Source organism: Pan paniscus, chromosome 10 (assembly GCF_029289425.2).
Source record: "Pan paniscus chromosome 10, NHGRI_mPanPan1-v2.0_pri, whole genome shotgun sequence".
Lineage (NCBI taxonomy): Eukaryota > Metazoa > Chordata > Mammalia > Primates > Hominidae > Pan > Pan paniscus.
The window spans coordinates 116,502,820-116,519,282 of NC_073259.2; the positions used below are offsets into that span (position 1 = coordinate 116,502,820).

The 16,463-nt window shown below is 44.5% G+C and overlaps 1 long non-coding RNA gene across 1 annotated transcript; it reads right to left on the reverse strand.

The window, feature by feature from the left end:
• Nucleotides 1-218: 218 nt before the first annotated feature.
• LOC117975201 (uncharacterized) lies at nucleotides 219-16,240 on the reverse strand. The gene is made up of 6 exons (XR_004665417.2): nucleotides 16,118-16,240; nucleotides 14,733-14,869; nucleotides 10,692-10,772; nucleotides 5,702-5,830; nucleotides 5,333-5,443; nucleotides 219-4,466 (listed from the first exon to the last, which is right to left on the reverse strand). It is a non-coding gene; the product is annotated as an uncharacterized LOC117975201 (long non-coding RNA).
• Between the last annotated feature and the right edge of the window lie 223 nt (nucleotides 16,241-16,463).

The following is a 16,463-nucleotide window of genomic DNA, read 5'->3' on the forward strand; positions in this document are numbered from 1 at the left end:
CATAAAGCAACCTTTTCCGATTACCTGCTCCACCCTGACTCATTCTGATTACCTGCTACCTGATCCGCCCTAACTCATTCTCCACCCTGCATAACCATTTTTCACGCCAAACCACTCACCCCGTCACTCTCTTTAAATTAGCCAGTCGGAATTAGTTTAGCCTGTGCGGTCTAACCCTAGCCAATTGGGGAATGACACAGCAGCAGGGGCCACGTGAGTCAGGGTTAAGAACCATATCTCCTCCCTTGTCCAAGTGTGCACTCACCATTGCTCCATCTGTAAGGGCGCAATAGAATTAACTTGCCCTGCTGAGAATTAAAAAGAAAATTTTATATTCGAGTGCTATTCTTTTGCAGCACCGAAACTTTAATTATAACAATTTCAAGTGGCCCAGGCTTCCAAATGTGTTTCTAATGTAGTTGTTTCCTATACCTCAGCTATCCAGAGAGCAAAGACTATGGGAAATACTGATGTCACTCAATACTCACCAAAGATGAAAATGAGTTCATTTCCTTAACCACCTAGTTGAAATGGTCTTTAAACTAGGCCCTATTTACTTGCGAGGAATCTATGTTACAGCAGCACCCAGAAGCAAAAGGAACACATATTAGCCATAATTCCCTCATACATTATCAACCATGGTGATGTTACAGGAAAGAGGTCCTGATCCAGACCCCAAGAGAGGGTTCTAGGATCTCGCATAACAAGGAATTCCAGGTGAGTCCATAGATTAAAGTGAAAGCAAGTTTATTAGGAAAGTAAAGGAACAAAAGAATGGCTAACCCATAAACACAGCAGCCCAGAGGGCTGCTTGTTGCCAGTTTTTACGGTTATTTCTTGATGATATGCTAAACAAGGGATGGATTATTCATGCCTCCCCTTTTTAGACCATGTAGGGTAACTTCCTGAGGTTGCCATGGCATTTGTAAACTGTCGTGGTGGTGGTGGGAGTGTAGCAGTGAGGACAACCAGAGGTCATTCTCGTTGCCATCTTGGTTTCGGTGGGTTTTGGCCGGCTTCTTTACTGCAAGCTGTTTTATCAGCAAGATCTGACCTGTATCTTGAGCTGACCTCCTGTCTCATCCTGTGACTGAGAATGCCTAGCCATCTGGGAATGCAGCCCAATAGGTTTCAGCCTCCTTTTACCCAGGTCCTATTTAAGATGGAGTTGTTCTAGCTGACACGTCCCTGACAGTGAGAAGATCTCTGCCAGAGCTGGAACTAAAGAAGTGTCTGGGCTGGGCGTGGTGGCTCACGCCTGTAATCCCAGCACTTTGGGAGGCCGAGATGGGTGGATCACGAGGTCAGGAGATTGAGACCATCCTGGCTAACACGGTGAAACCCCATCTTTACTAAAAATACAAAAAAAATTAGCCGGGCGTGGTGGCGGGCACCTGTAGTCCCAGCTACTCAGAAGGCTGAGGCAGGAGAATGGCGAGAACCCAGGAGGCGGAGCTTGCAGTGAGCCAAGATCGCGCCACTGCACTCCAGCCTGGGCGACAGAGCGAGACTCCGTCTCAAAAAAAAAAAAGAAGAGTGTCTGGAATTGATTTACTGTCACGTGCGTCCGTGTGGAGACAGTCCACCAAACAGGCTTTGTGTGAGCAACAAGGCTGTTTATTTCACCTGGGTGCAGGCGGGCTGAGTCCAAAAAAGGAGTCAGCAAAGGATAGTGGGATTATCATTAGTTCTTATAGGTTTGGGACAGACTTACAAAGTACATTCTCAAGGGCGGGGAGAATATTACAAAGCACCTTCTCAAGGGCAGGGGAGAATACATGTATCACTTAGGGTGGAGTGGGAACAAATCACAATGGTGGAATGTCATCAGTTAAGGCTATTTTCACTTCTTTTGTGCATCTTCAGTTGCTTCAGGCCATCTGGATGTATACATGCAGGTCACAGGGGATATGATGGCTTAGCTTGGGCTCAGAGGTCTGACATTACCACATATGCAGCCCATAGCCTGGTGTTCACCAAAGGGGCCAGTCAAAAATTTCCAGCATACTTGAAGCTATTGAAAACCACATATGTGCAAAGTATATGCAAGATAAGTATTTATAGTAAATGTATATACCTTCTGTTCTGAATAATATACTGTATTTCAATGACGGTCTATTAAGTATTTAGAAATGACACTGGATACATACAATGGAAAATATCCTGAAGAAACAATGGTTATCACAAGGTCTCCCACTTTCTTATCCAGAACAGCTTGTACTTTTTTAGGAATGAAATTTTAAAGACATTGTTCTGTGAGTTCAAGAAATGGCCTTTTCCATACCAGGGTTATGAGCTATTCTGCTTATAAACTACTCTGGGTGTGTACACTTCTCTTAGACCTTTAGAAACATCTCACAGTTCAATGAAAGATAGTTTATACCCAAAATAAACACCCTTGTTATGTTAAAAATAAAAAAAGAAAGGAAATGCAAAACTACATACAGGCAGATGTATATGTGTGCAAATGCATTAAAAAAAAAAAACCTTCAAGAATACACTCCAACCTGTTAAAAAGTGAGCACCTCTGGAGAGAGAGGAAGTAGAACTTGAACTTCGTAGGCCAAGCACAGTGGCTCACGCCTGTAATCCCGCCACTTTGGGAGGCCGAGGCAGGCAAATCACCTGAGGCCAGGAGTTCAAGATCAGCCTGATCAACATGGAGAAACACCATCTCTACTAAAAAAAAAAAAAATACAAAAAATTAGCTGGGCGTGGTGGTGCATGCCTGTAATCCCAGTTACTTGGGAGGCTGAGGCAGGAGAATCACTTGAACCTGGGAGGCAGAGGTTGCAGTGAGCCAAGATCACACCATTGCACTCCAACCTGGGCAACAAGAGTGAAACTCCGTCTCAAAACAACAACAACGACAACAACAACAGAACTTGAACTTCGTATTCTATGCAAAAAAGGAAAAAATCTAAGAGAAAAAAAAAAGAATACATAGGAATATGGTTTCTCAATTTAAAAACATCCCCCTTCCAACACCATCTTCCATCCCTAACATTCTTTTTTTTTTTTTTTTTTTTGAGGTGGAGTCTAGCACAAACTTGGCTCCGTGTAACCTCCGCCTCCCAGATTCAAGTGATTCTCCTGCCTCAGCCTCCCAAGTAACTGGGATTACAGGCATGCACCACCACGCCCCGCTAATTTTTTGTATTTTTAGTAGAGATGGGGTTTCTCTATGTTGACCAGGCTGGTCTTGAACTCCTGATCTCAAGTGATCCGCCCGCCTCAGCCTCCCAAAGTGCTGGGATTATAGGTGCAAGCCACCACGCCCAGCCCATCCCTGTCATTCTTAATAAGAAGATAGATTTAGGACCTAATTTTAACTATTCAGAAAGCTTTTAGATGTATGCCTTGCTTAGGTTTCTCTGGCAACTCCCCAAGCCTGCATCAGCTTAGCATCTAATCCATTGAGATCTCCCTATGGGGCTGAGGTCCCTGTCACAGGGTGCCCTAAATACAGAGAAGGCCTAGGTGAAATTTACACATGACACAGTTATGGTCTTGCGTGATATTTCACTTTTGTCTTTTTGTAAACCTTGATTTATTTTGCTTCCCTTGGCACATTATCTCCCTTTCCAGATATTTTTGCAATGGATATTGTATTCTTCAAGACTTTCTTGACTGCGAATGGGAGAAACTAAATTAGCCAAAGGTGGAATTCATTATAAGTATTCAATAAATGTTTGTTGTTGCTGCTGTCCGGCTGTTGTTATTGAAGGCAGGATTTGCCTGGGTTTTGGGAACAGCTGGATCCAGGAATTTGTACATTCTCAAGAAATTTCTTAATCTCTATCTGCTGCTTCTCTCTGCTCCTGTTTCAATGAAGTCGCTTTCACTTGTGAGACTCAAGTCAAACCAAGTTTAGCAAAAAAAAAAAGTAGGGAGGAAATACTGGCTCAGATAACTGAAAACCCCGGAGGCTAGCTTCAGAAACTACTTCATATTGGTGCTAAAACTATGTAAATTACATAATCACCCAGGAAGCAAGGGCGTGCAGCCAGATCTATCGAACCAAATGAACACAGAGTGGGAAAAGAGTCATCCCTGCAAAGGTAAATCTGGGTTTTGTCACCCAAAAAAAGGTAGAAATAACACACACACCCCAGTCTTCTCTCTCTCTATTCTCTTCTCTCTTTCTCTCTCCCACTCTCCCTCTCTCATTTTGCCCTCTCTTGCTTGGAAACTGGCTTCTTCTGGCATTCTGATCTTTATGATAGGAAATAATGTCTGCCAAGAGATCCCAAATCCCAAATTAGCCTGACTCTCTCCATTTCAAGCCCAAAAGACTCAGTGAAGGGTCTGGTATCAGTTATCTACTGCTGCACAATGAATTACCCAGAAACGGTAAGGCTTACAACAACACCATTTGTTATCTCACTTCGTGTCTTGCAGGTCAGGAATCCAGGGGCAGCTTAGCTGGGTGGTTATGGTTCAGTGTCTCCCATGCCAGAAATCATCTTATGAAAAAAAAAAAATAGAATTATGCGACCCCAAACTCACTATGCCAAAGGGAAAGTTAAGCTTGGGAATTGAGCCACCAATACTGTCTTCCTTTTGTTCCCAAACACACAGCTGGAATTTCACAACCCAAACCATGAGCTCATTTCCTCTACTCCCTCTTTTCATGTTTACCTTATGTAAAATGTAGATTTACTGAGAGGGAGATAATACATAATTGACTTTTTCCTCTACTCCCTCTTTTCACATGTATAATGTTGATTGATTGATTGACTGATTTTTTTGAAACAGAGTCTTGTTCTGTTGCCCAGGCTGTAGTGCAATGACACAATCTTGGCCCACTGCAACCTCCACCTCCAAGGTTCAAGCGATTCTCCTGCCTCAGCATCCTGAGTAGCTGGGATTACAGCTACACACCAGATAAGTTTTGTATTTTTAGTAAAGACAGGGTTTTGCCATGTTGGCCAGGCTGGTCTGGAACTCCTAGCCTCAAGTGATCCACCTGCCTCAGCCTCCCAAAGTGCTGGGATTACAGGTATGAGCCACTGTGCCCCGCCTAAAATTTAGATTTATTGAGACTAATCAGGGCTTCACAAGAATGTAACCATCTACCTCACTGCATATCTCCCTCCCTTCCTCTCCCGCCTCCCACTCCTTGCTCTTTCTCCTTTAAATACCAAAGTGCACACAAAGCCCCCTTTGGAGAAAAGCAGAGATCACAGATGCTCCTCCAATTTCTGTTTTTCCAGGGTGCATCCTCAACCTTGGCTAAATAAACCTCTAATGGCCTCAGTCACTTTTTGGTTAACAATCGGAATGCTGTTAACTGGGGCTGGAGAATCCATTTCCAGAAGAAGTCACTCACATGGCTGGAAAGCTCCTGCTGGCAATGGCAGATCCTCTCCATGTGGGCCTCTCCACGGGAGGCTGGAGCCTCTGCACAACATGGCAGTTGGCTTCACCTGCAGGGAGTGATCTGAGAAACAGAACATAGCCTGAAACAGATTTGGACTGAAAATAAACAAATCAATATTTAAATATTTTTTTAAAAGACAGAAAACATCTGGCAGAAACTATCCTTTTATGATCAGCCTCGGACATCACATACCATCATTCTATTAATTTAAAGCAAGTCCGTAAGTTCAGCCCATGTTTTATGAAAGGGAGAGCTTCACCTTTTGAAGGAAGGAGTATCAAAGAACTTGTGAATATGTTACAGGACCCCACCACTTACCCAAAGTCAGTGGTTTCCTCACTATAGTCCCTTCTGTGGACGCCAGAAATATGTTACAAGAAAGCAGTCCCAGCACAGACCCCAAGAGACAATTCTTGGATCTCGCGCAAGAAAGAATTCAGGGTGAGTCTGCAGCGCAAAGTAAAAGCAAGTTTATTAAGAAAGTAAAGTGGTGAAAGGACAGCTACTCCATAGACAGAGTAGGACATTCCTGAAAATAAGAGGAGGAACACATCCACCCTAGGTACAATGTTTGTATATATGGGGAGATGTGCTCCAAGGGTTTGTGATAGAGGATTAATTTTCTTAATGACTATATTTTGCAAGAATCGATACTATTATCTTTAAAGCAAAATTAGGAATGCCTGTGTTCTCCAGATATCAGGATATCTGGACACTCCCAAGTCTGGGTCTGTTAGTAAACATTATTAATTTGTTCCCTTAACCGTAAACATCTAGAGGCTCGGAATGCCAAACTTTCTGAGGACGCAGCCCAGCAGGTCCCAGTCTCATTTTCCAGCCCTCACTCAAGATGGAGTCGCTGTGATTCAAACGCCTCTGACAGATATATTTTTAAACCAACACAGGCCTAATTAGTCTTTCTTGGGTCAAGTGTTTTCCTTTAAAACAATCAACTGTGACCAGAGGCAGGGTTATACTATAACAATGGCTGCTCCCTCTACAATCTTGCAGATTTGGGTGGAAAAAAAGATTTCTAGAAAGGGGGATGCACAAACAGAGAAAAAGAACTCTTTTCCTCCAGCTCCAGAAAGAAAAATCCCAGAGGAGGATTCTGATGGGCTCAGCTTGCATCATATGCCTCTTCCAAGAGCCATCAATCACTGTGGCCAGGGGCAGGAAGTAATGCTGAAATATGAGAATGCAGGAGGGGTTCCAGGTGGTCACTCATTACCATCTCCACTGTGTGACTTCAAACCATGCCACTTAATCTTTTTATGTCTTAGTCTCAGCATCTGCTAAATAGAGATTAGAAAGCCTTGTACATAGAGTTGTTATGACTATTAAATTAGATGATATCTGTGAAGCATAATGTCTAGCTACAAAAAAAAAGCCTATTAAGATTCTTAAGTACTTAAAATTCATCTCAAAATGGCATTTATTTTTATTTTACTTTATTTTGTGTGTGTGTGAAGGAGTCTCGCACTGTCACCCAGACTGGAGTGCAGTGGCGCGATCTCGGCTCACTGCAACCTCCATCTCCCAGATTCAACCAATTCTCCTGCCTCAGCCTCCCTAGTAGCTGGGATTACAGGCACCCGCCACCATGCCCAGCTAATTTTGTGTGTGTGTATTTTTAGTAGAGATGGGGTTTCACCATGTTGGCCAGGCAGGTCTCGAACTCCTGACCTTGTGATCCGCCCACCTCGGCCTCTCAAAGTGCTGGAATTACAGGCGAGAGCCACCATGCCTGGCCTATTTTTATTTTTTTATTTTTTGAGAAGCATCTCTCTGTCACCCAGGCTGGAGTACAGTGGCACAATCACAGCTCACTGCAACTTCTGCCTCCCAGGTTCAAGCCATTCTCCTGCCTCAGCCTCCTGAGTAGCTGGGACTACAGGTGCACATCACCACGCTTGGCTAATTTTTTTAATTATTATTATTATTATTATTATTGAGACAGAGTCTCGCTCTGTCACCCAGGCTGGAGTGCAGTGGCACGATTTCGGCTCACTGCAACCTCCACCTCTGGGGTTCCAGTGATTCTCCTGTCTCAGCCTCCTGAGTAGCTGGGATTACAGGCACGCGCCATGATGCCTGACTAATTTTTGTATTTTTAGTAGAGACGGGGTTTCACCATGTTGGCCAGGCTGGTCACGAACTCCTGACCTCAAGTGATTCGCCTACCTCAGCCTCCCAAAGTGCTGGGATTACAGGTGTGAGCCACCGTGCCTGGCCACAAATTGGCATTTTTTTAAAAGCAATTTATAATTGGAAAGTCTCAGGGCTCACTCTTCACTTCTAATTCTCATAATCCTTACTTTCTCATTGTGGCTGACTTCATCCACAAACAGGCTTTCCTTGGGAGAACAAAATAGCTGCAGTAGCTCCAGGTCTCATGTTTGACAACCTATGGAATCTATGGACATGAATTGCCTTTCTCCATACTCACAAGGAAGAGTTTTGACATTCAGTCAGATTGGCTGACTTCAGTCACCTGTCCACTTCTGAATCAATCACTCTGTCCAGAGGAGGGGGTCTGGGGGCAGAGAAATGGAATGCTGATTGGCTTAAACCAATCACAATCCACCCCTGATGACTGAGGATGGAGTCAATCTCCCAGGAGCACAAGGGATACAAGAGAGGGATGATATGAAAATCAGGTCGTATAACGAAAGAGGGTAAGAGAGGGTGGGTGCTGTAGGCCAGAGTCAGCTGGCCTGCCAAACCCAGCCTGCTATTGTAAATAAAATTTTATTGGAACTTAGCCACAGTCATTCATCTATACATTTGTCTATAGCTGCTTTTGTGGTACAATGACAGGATTAAATAGTTGCAACAGAGACCATATGGCTGCAAAGTCAAAAATCTTTACTACTGGGGCCTTTACAGAAAAAAGGTTGCAGATCCCTGCATGTAGGCAAGCATACAACTTCCACTGCAGTCGTATTCAAAACACATTTTCCTCCCTCCTCCCAGTCCTTCTCTGTTGAGATACATCACGACAAATCAGCAGAGCAGGCATCTGTCGGCAGAAGAATCCTCCCAGGGTCCATCAACTCCTACCCCATTGCCAATGAGTAAACACACAGCCTGTGGAATTACATCAGGCAGAGGACTGGTTTGAGAAGAGATTTTGTGGCTGCTGGAGCGTACGGGCTCTGTCTCCATTACCCATCACGGAACTTCACCATTCAAAGATCAATGACGTGCAGCCTAGATGATGCTGGCAAGCCAGGAGCTGTGGATCCCGATTTTTCCTCCATGATAAATGGGGAGCAATCTCCAGGAGCTCTAGCCTGGAAGACAGCCCTAGTCAAATTACTTTATCGCCCAGCTGAGAGATGGCCAGCTTGGAGGAGGTGTACTCAAGCAGCATGCTAACTAGACTCAACATCAGCACATAGACCCCTCCTCAGAGCAGCACTCTCCTCCCTCCTCTTTCCCACCAAAGAGCAGAAGAATTCCACCCTGACATTGGCTTATGGAAGCTGCTCTCCCTGACACTTCCATGGTAAATAAGATCAGGGGTCTATGTAGTTCCCACTCACTTCACATACACATATCTGAGATCACTGCTTTCAAGCTTGCCAAGTGGCAGAGAACTTGTACATCATGGAGTCCTTGCAGACACTCAAAATGCTGGTATATCATGCTTAAAATAAACTTCTAGTGCAAAGACTAAGTGCACAGGAATTAGAGATAGGCAGAACAGGATTTAGATCCCAGCTCTGCAACTTACCATGGGCAAGTGTCTTAGTTCAAGATCCTTCAGAAACTTACTTTAAGACAAGGGTTCAAGTGCACATAGTTGATTTAGAAAGTGACCTCAGGAAGCACCACAGGGGAGTGGGGAAGAGGAGGAACAAATAAAGGGTGTGTATCAAGGAAGCTGTCACTGGAGATGAATTCTGCTGGAGAACCAATGTTAAACACTGCCTCAATGGTAACTCATCCAAGCAGCAAGGGAACTGGGGTATTAATACTCCAATTCCCATATGTTATTATTTAAGGGATGCTGCCAGAGGCATTAACCCCCTTGCACTTCTGGCCTATTATGTATGGGGGATCTGGTGGCCAAAGAGAGCCCTTGGGCAAAGTGCTGCCAATGCTAGGAGATGGAAGTTCTGCCCGTGGCCTCGGAAATGGTAAAACCCAAGGGTGTAGGAGTGGGGCTTGAAGGGGCATCAACAACATATGCTACAGCAAGCAAGCTAATCTCTCTAAGACTCAAGTTTCCTCATCTACAAAATATAAATTACTTGTAGCAAATAATATCTAATATCATGGGGTTGCTTTGAAGGGTAAAGTCAATACTGCAAGTTAACATATTCAGCACAGTGTGTGGCACTAGTAAACATCTAATAAATAATAGTTATGCTTATAAAACATCACCTGCAAAAGGAAATGTGTAATAAATGCCATGCTCATTTTCCAATCAACTCTGAGCCCCCAACCTATGGAGTTGGCAAGAAATCAATCTCCCTGTTTTGAGGTGGTCCTTCTACCTCCCTAAGGTCACATTAGAATCTGAGAGGTTTAACTTGGGGCCAGGAAACAAAGGATAAGCTCTGGACTTCAGTTCCCCATGACCTTACTGGTGAGTTTATAATCCAACTCTGCAGAATCCATTAAGTTTGGCCACAGGAATCTTTGTGGAGGCTGGGGGGCCCGGTACCCAGGGTCCAGCTTCTTTCAGCGTACCCCAGCCATTCCACACCTCCCCATCCTGACCACCAGTGGGGGTCCAGCCACCTCCCCAGGATCCCAGGAGAGAGTGGATTGAGGCATCTGCCGATCTCCTACCCCACTGGTGTTGAGGGATCTCCCTCCTCACTCATTGTTTGTGCCTCTTCCCCACTCCTCAAAGTCACTCATCTCCCTATCTTTTGAGCCATAAGCCAAGGGCTGCAAGCTGAAGGGCAAACAGAATGGTTCAAGTTCCCTGAGATTACAGAGTGCCTTCTTGGAACTGGGCTCTGCAGCTCCTGGCTGCCAGTATTATCTAGGATGTACATCACTGATCTTTGAATGGTAACATTCTGTGATGGGTAATGGAGTCAGAGCCTATGCACTCCTGCAGCAGCCCCGAAAGCTCTCATCTACCAGTCCTCTGTCTGATGTGAATCCACAGGCTTCATATTTAGGTCATTGGCTATGGAGTAGGTTTTGATGGACCCTGGGAGAATTCTTCTGCCTGCAGATAACTGCTCTTCTAGTATGTTGCAATGTTCTAACAAGACAGAAGAGGAAAGAGTAAAAGAAACATTTATTGAGTACCACTTGTAGCAGACATTGCATGTCCACCTACCCAGCACTCCTCTTTCCCCTTCTTAATATTATGCAGCAGAGGAGAATTTATAAACAACTTCCATCCATTCTGAGTCTTTTCCTGTAACAAAACAAAACACAAATTAATGGTGTTGCAATGAATTATCCTGTCACATAAAATTTTGTGCTAAATCAACTATCATATCAAATTGTGATATAAGCTAATAGCAAGAGCCAATGATCTGATGAGAAAAGGATGAAAGAAAAAGCCAAAACTATAAATTCTATTCATTCAGGGTTTTGTTGGGGTGTTTTTTCTGTGAATTACAAAGAGACACATTAATTTCTGAAGAGTGTAAGCAGTAAGCAGAGAAGATATTCCATTCTAGAGACACACTCATGCTTTGAGAAACAGAGTTTATGTTATGTCTCTAGGAGTGGCCAAATGTCTGGCTTTTCAAAATGAACACAAGTAGTTCCTTTTCCCAAGGGGATGAGAGAGTGACCCAGGAAAATATAACCTTGCCTCATCCCCAGCAAAGGTAACAAATGCATGGAAATTTAACACAGATAATTTGCTGCTATTTGGGGCTTTCATATAGCCCCAAATTTTACCTCATTTGTTACTATGCAAGGCTGAAAGTTTCAGAAACTCAAATCAAACTGATTTAAGCCTAAAGGGGGATTTACTGGCTGGTATAACTTGAAAGTTCAGGTGCAGCTTCATCCAGGTGCTCAAAAGACAGAATCAAGATTTGGTTCTTCTCTCTTTTTTGTCTCTGTTGGCTTCACTCACAGGTACGTGTTTCCCCCAGCATAACAAAATAAATGACAGCAGCTCCTGGCTTACATCCCACTAGCTCAGACCCAGCAGAAGAAGAATGCCTCTTTATCAGGATATCTCTCACAAGTCCTGGAATTCACTCTGATTGGATCGGCAGGAGTCATGTGCCTTCCCTGAACCTTGTTGTGGCTTGGGATGCAATAAGTCCTCTGACTGGCCAAAGCTAAAATCTTCAGGGGCGTGTGAACCAGAGCAACTCCATCTTAAATAGGACCTGGGTAAAATGAGGCTGAGACCTACTGGGCTGCATTCCCAGATGGTTAAGGCATTCTTAGTCACAGGATGCGATAGGAGGTCGGCACAAGATACAGGTCTTAAAGACATTGCTGATAAACCAGGTTGCAGTAAAGAAGCCAGCTATAACCCTCCGAAACCAAGATGGCGACGAGAGTGACCTCTGGTCGTCCTCACTGCTACACTCCCACTGTGAAAGCCCCAAATGGCAGTTTACAAATGGCATGGCAACCACAGGCAGTTACCCTATATGGTCTAAAAAGGGGAGACAAGAATAATCCACCCCTTGTTTAGCATATCATCAAGAAACAACCATAAAAATGGGCAACCAGCAGCCCTCAGGGCTGCTCTGTCTACAGAGCAGCCATTCTTTTATTCCTTTACTTTCCTAATAAACTTGCTTTCACTTTAATCTATGGACTCACTCTGAATTCTTTCTTATGCGAGATCCAAGAACCCTCTCTTGGGGTCTCTATTGGGACCCCTTTCCTATAACAAAATTGCCTACCCAGGGAGCCAGGAATGGGGCTAATCTACACCACATTAAGTCAGAGGTCAGGAAAGCTAGCTCAATACATCAGATAGGTGATACCAGCAGAAGGGCCACACACAACTGATGCCCCTGCAGGATCCCCAGCTATCATTTGATTTTCAAAATGACCCCCAATGTGATTATTTGGGTTTTTTACTCTTTTTTCATCTCGAAGTTATACACACACATTGTAATAATTACCTCCATTATATAGACTAAGAAACCGAGGCTCAGAGAACCAAGTAACACCCGAGTTCTCCTAATCAAACAAGGAGGAGCTGGGACCCAAACTCTCCATCTGTGTGACTCCAAAGTGAAGTCTGCCCAGGGTCTTTTCTGTAAATGTCCATTTATAGACCAATGAGTTTTTTTCGGGATTGTTCAAAGTCTTCTACTGTATACACAAACCAAAGATACCAGTGGCATTCCTGTCCCCTCACTCCCACATCCCAGGGCAAGCAAATTTCAGGAGCCCATTTGCAGCCCCTCTTAAAGAGGAACTGAAGACTGAGTTAGTAAATCTGTGCTGAGCTAATGCATTTTTCTGGTTGACAACTTCACCGCTGCCACCAACCTCAGTGCTTTGCTGATGTCAGGCAAGAAACGCAAAATATATTCTGCCCTGTCATTCTAGTCACCTCTTCCTGTCCAACCCACATCCTAAAAACAGGCAAACAGGATTGCCATAGTCAACTCAGTGTGGTTGAAGGGCATTTCAAGGCTCCATATCCAGAGTGTAGCCTGAGGTCCCCTCTCTAGAGAACGGAGTGATAGAAGATACCAATAGCATTATACTAGGGTGTCCCCTTCACCTAGAAAATCCACTTCTGGACATTTACCCTAAAAAAAATAATCAGAGATGTGAACAATCATAGATATACAGATATCTTCTGAAATATATGCTCAGAGTGCCCACAACAGATTACCCTGGGCACTTGTTAACAAGGGGCATTAGGCTGTGGTTCACACCTCCAATCCCAGCACTTTGGGAGGCCAAGGCAGACAGATCACCTGAGGTCAGGAGTTCAAGACCAGCCTAGCCAACATGGTGAAACCCCTGTCTCTACTAAAAATACAAAAATTAGCCAGCGTGGTGGCACACACCTGTAATCCCAGCCACTCGGGAGGCTGAGGCAGGAGGATCGCTTGAACGCAGGAAGCAGAGGTTACAATGAGCTGAGATCGCGCCATTGCACTCTAGCCTGGGCAATGGAGTGAGACTCCATCTCAAAAAAAAAAAAAAAGTTAGGGGGACATTAGCTGGGCAAAGGGTGCGGGTGGGACAGGACCTCTGCATTCCACTCAACACCTGCAAAATCAGAATTTCCTAAGCTGTGGCATCCAGCCTCAGTTCAAGTCTGCAGTGAGCGATAATCACACCACTGCACTCCAGCCTGGGCAACAGAGCAAGACATCGTCTCTGAAAAAAAAAAAAAGTAGGGGGGAGGGTGGGATCCCTGCATTCCACTCACACCTGTGAAATCTCCTAAGATGACTCCCAGTGATTCTGGCCTCCCGCTGTGTCCCTGGTATTCACACCCACCTTGTTATAGTCTCCTCCCACCTTGAACAGGCCTGGCCTCTGTAACTAATGCAATGGCATATTGCAGAAATGACAGAGCGCCGTCTGAGGTTAAGTCATAAAAGCCTTGTCTTGCTTTCTCTTGGGTCACTCTTTGTGGGGGAAAGTCAGCCGCCATGTCATGAGGACACTCAAGCAACCCTATAGAGAATTCTGCAGGTCCAGGAGCTGGATTCTGCCAACAGCCAGCACAGATCTTGTGAGAGAGCTGCCTTGGAAATGGATCCTCCAGCCCCAGTTGAGTCTGAACCACATCTTGACTCCTGAGAGACCTCAAGCCAGAAGCAACCAGCTAGGACACTCCCTAATTCCTGACTCTCAAAACCTCTGTGAGACAAATGAATAGTCATTGTTTCAAGCAGCTAGGTTTGGGGGTAATTCGTTATTAAGCAGTAGTTATTACACAGGGTGAGCCCAGGATCTACATGTTTACAGGCTCCTTGGGAAAGTCAGATACACTGAAGCCACTGGAGGCCAAGGATGTCCCTGCAACATTGTTTAGATTCAGAAAGTAACATTGGTGCCCCCTAGGGGATTAGAGAAGCAAATTACAGTCTACCTGCAGGATGGCCAACAATGCACATAGGAGACAGCTAGTACCTACCTTATCTTTTTTCAAAGGCTGCCGAGCATTTATGACATATTGAATACAAAATCAGTTCACATGCACAATGCAAAATATAATCCTATTTTTGTTCCATATAGAGCATTATTATATAATCCCTCATGTCCCAGGCCTTAGCCTGAGATGTGTGTGATTATATAATAGTCTTTTACTCCTTGAAGAAGTTCTTGTCACTCCTAAATTATTAAGGTGCAAGCCCACAGCAGCCTAATGGCTTGGAATTAGCCCCAGCTATTTCTGAGGTTTCCGCAGGAATCCTTTTACCTGAGCTCAGGAATGTGCCCACGGGTCCTTCTGGTGTTGACATCCTGCTGTGCCATTGCTGTGGTCTGCTGCGGCAGCTCCCACCCCCAGCCCAGGAGGCAGGATGGCTCACATTCACCCACATGGGGATACAGGCCCTTACAAATATCCAAGTGAGACCAGGATGTAGTTATTTGTTTCACACATATAATACATAAAAACAATCCCACTGTAAAAACTGGCTTTAAAGGAGGGGAAAATAGAGGCAATCGAGTGTAATAGTTCAAGGTCTGACTCCACCTTTTACTTAAATCAGGCATGTTTGCCTCATGTCTTTACGGTCCCACTGCGCTGAACAATTCTAGGGCCACAATTCCTATTGTATTCCTTGTATAGAGCACCCCCTGGAGTCATGCCTTTATTTCCTCATCTGTAACATGGGGATTATAATCACAACTCATAGGGTCATTATTAGCATTGAGCAAGTAAATTCACGTAAAGCCCCTCAACAGTGCCTGGCCCAGAGTGGGCACTCAACAAACGTCACATCTTAATTACCACCATCATTATTCATATATACTCCACACATATAATTCCACTGCCCTCCCTAGAGGCAGCTCCATTTATTAAGTGGGCACACTTGTAGAATTTTTCTGTGCATTTACATACATAGATTTTGGCACTGATTTTTTTCTTGTATGAATAGAATTGTTCCCTATTCTCAGCCATATGTGTCAGAGAAGCTTCCATGTCTGTGTGCATAGATCGGCCTCACTCTAGTGCAGATATGCCAAGCTTTATCTAACAGTCCCCACTTGTCCAGTACTTTGCTTATTTCCAGTTTTATGCTATTGCACACAAGTTGCAAAGAACATTGCTACATGCTTCTTTGTCCATCACACTAGTATTTCTTTAGATGAGATTCCTAGAAGTGATAATTCTGGGGTAAAGGATATTTGCATTTAAAATGTTGATAGATCCTCAGCCTGTCGGGTGCTACTACAGACAACAGAATAAGAGGAGAGATATAGTACCATGAAGATTAATTTAAAATTATTGCTAAGAGTGGTTGCTAAGACTCAACATCCAAGCGCTTTACTTGGAACTTCCTGCGTAAACACTCACCCTGCACGGAGGATGTTCTGGGAAAATTGCCACACCTCCAAGTTCCCACCCAGCTCATCTGAACCAAGAGAAGTGGGGAATAAGCCTTCCTGTCTAGTAGACCCACAATACCCCCTGGAGAAACATGGGAACATCTCTCCTCCAAAGGATATCCCACCATCACCCCGTAGTCCAAACAAGACAACCACATAGGCCAGGAGGGCAAGTCCAAGTCTGCTCATTGGATTTGGTACATTACTACTGGAAGGGAGACCAACCTTGGAGACCAGGGTACTCCTTACCAGACGTGGCACTTCTCTCCAGCCTCAGGTGAGAGCAAGAGCAAGCCTGCATATCCCTTCTGCCACCATCTGGTCCTCAATCCTCAACTCCAGCAAGCAAATGCTTGGATGAGAATGCACACCCTGTCTCCCAAGAGCAAACAAGTGCGTTCAGGCCTGGGGCAGCCAAACTCTAAGTTTAGAAACAGATTTTGCTCCAACCCTGCAGGGGCATGTTCTACCAACAAACACAGTTTGCTTTAGGTTCCCTTTAGAATACTTAACTGCTCCATCTGCAGCTTCAGTATTTGAGCTTTCAGGGCATCCCCAAGAACCGTGGATAGTTATTTTGCTTATTTTCTTCTCA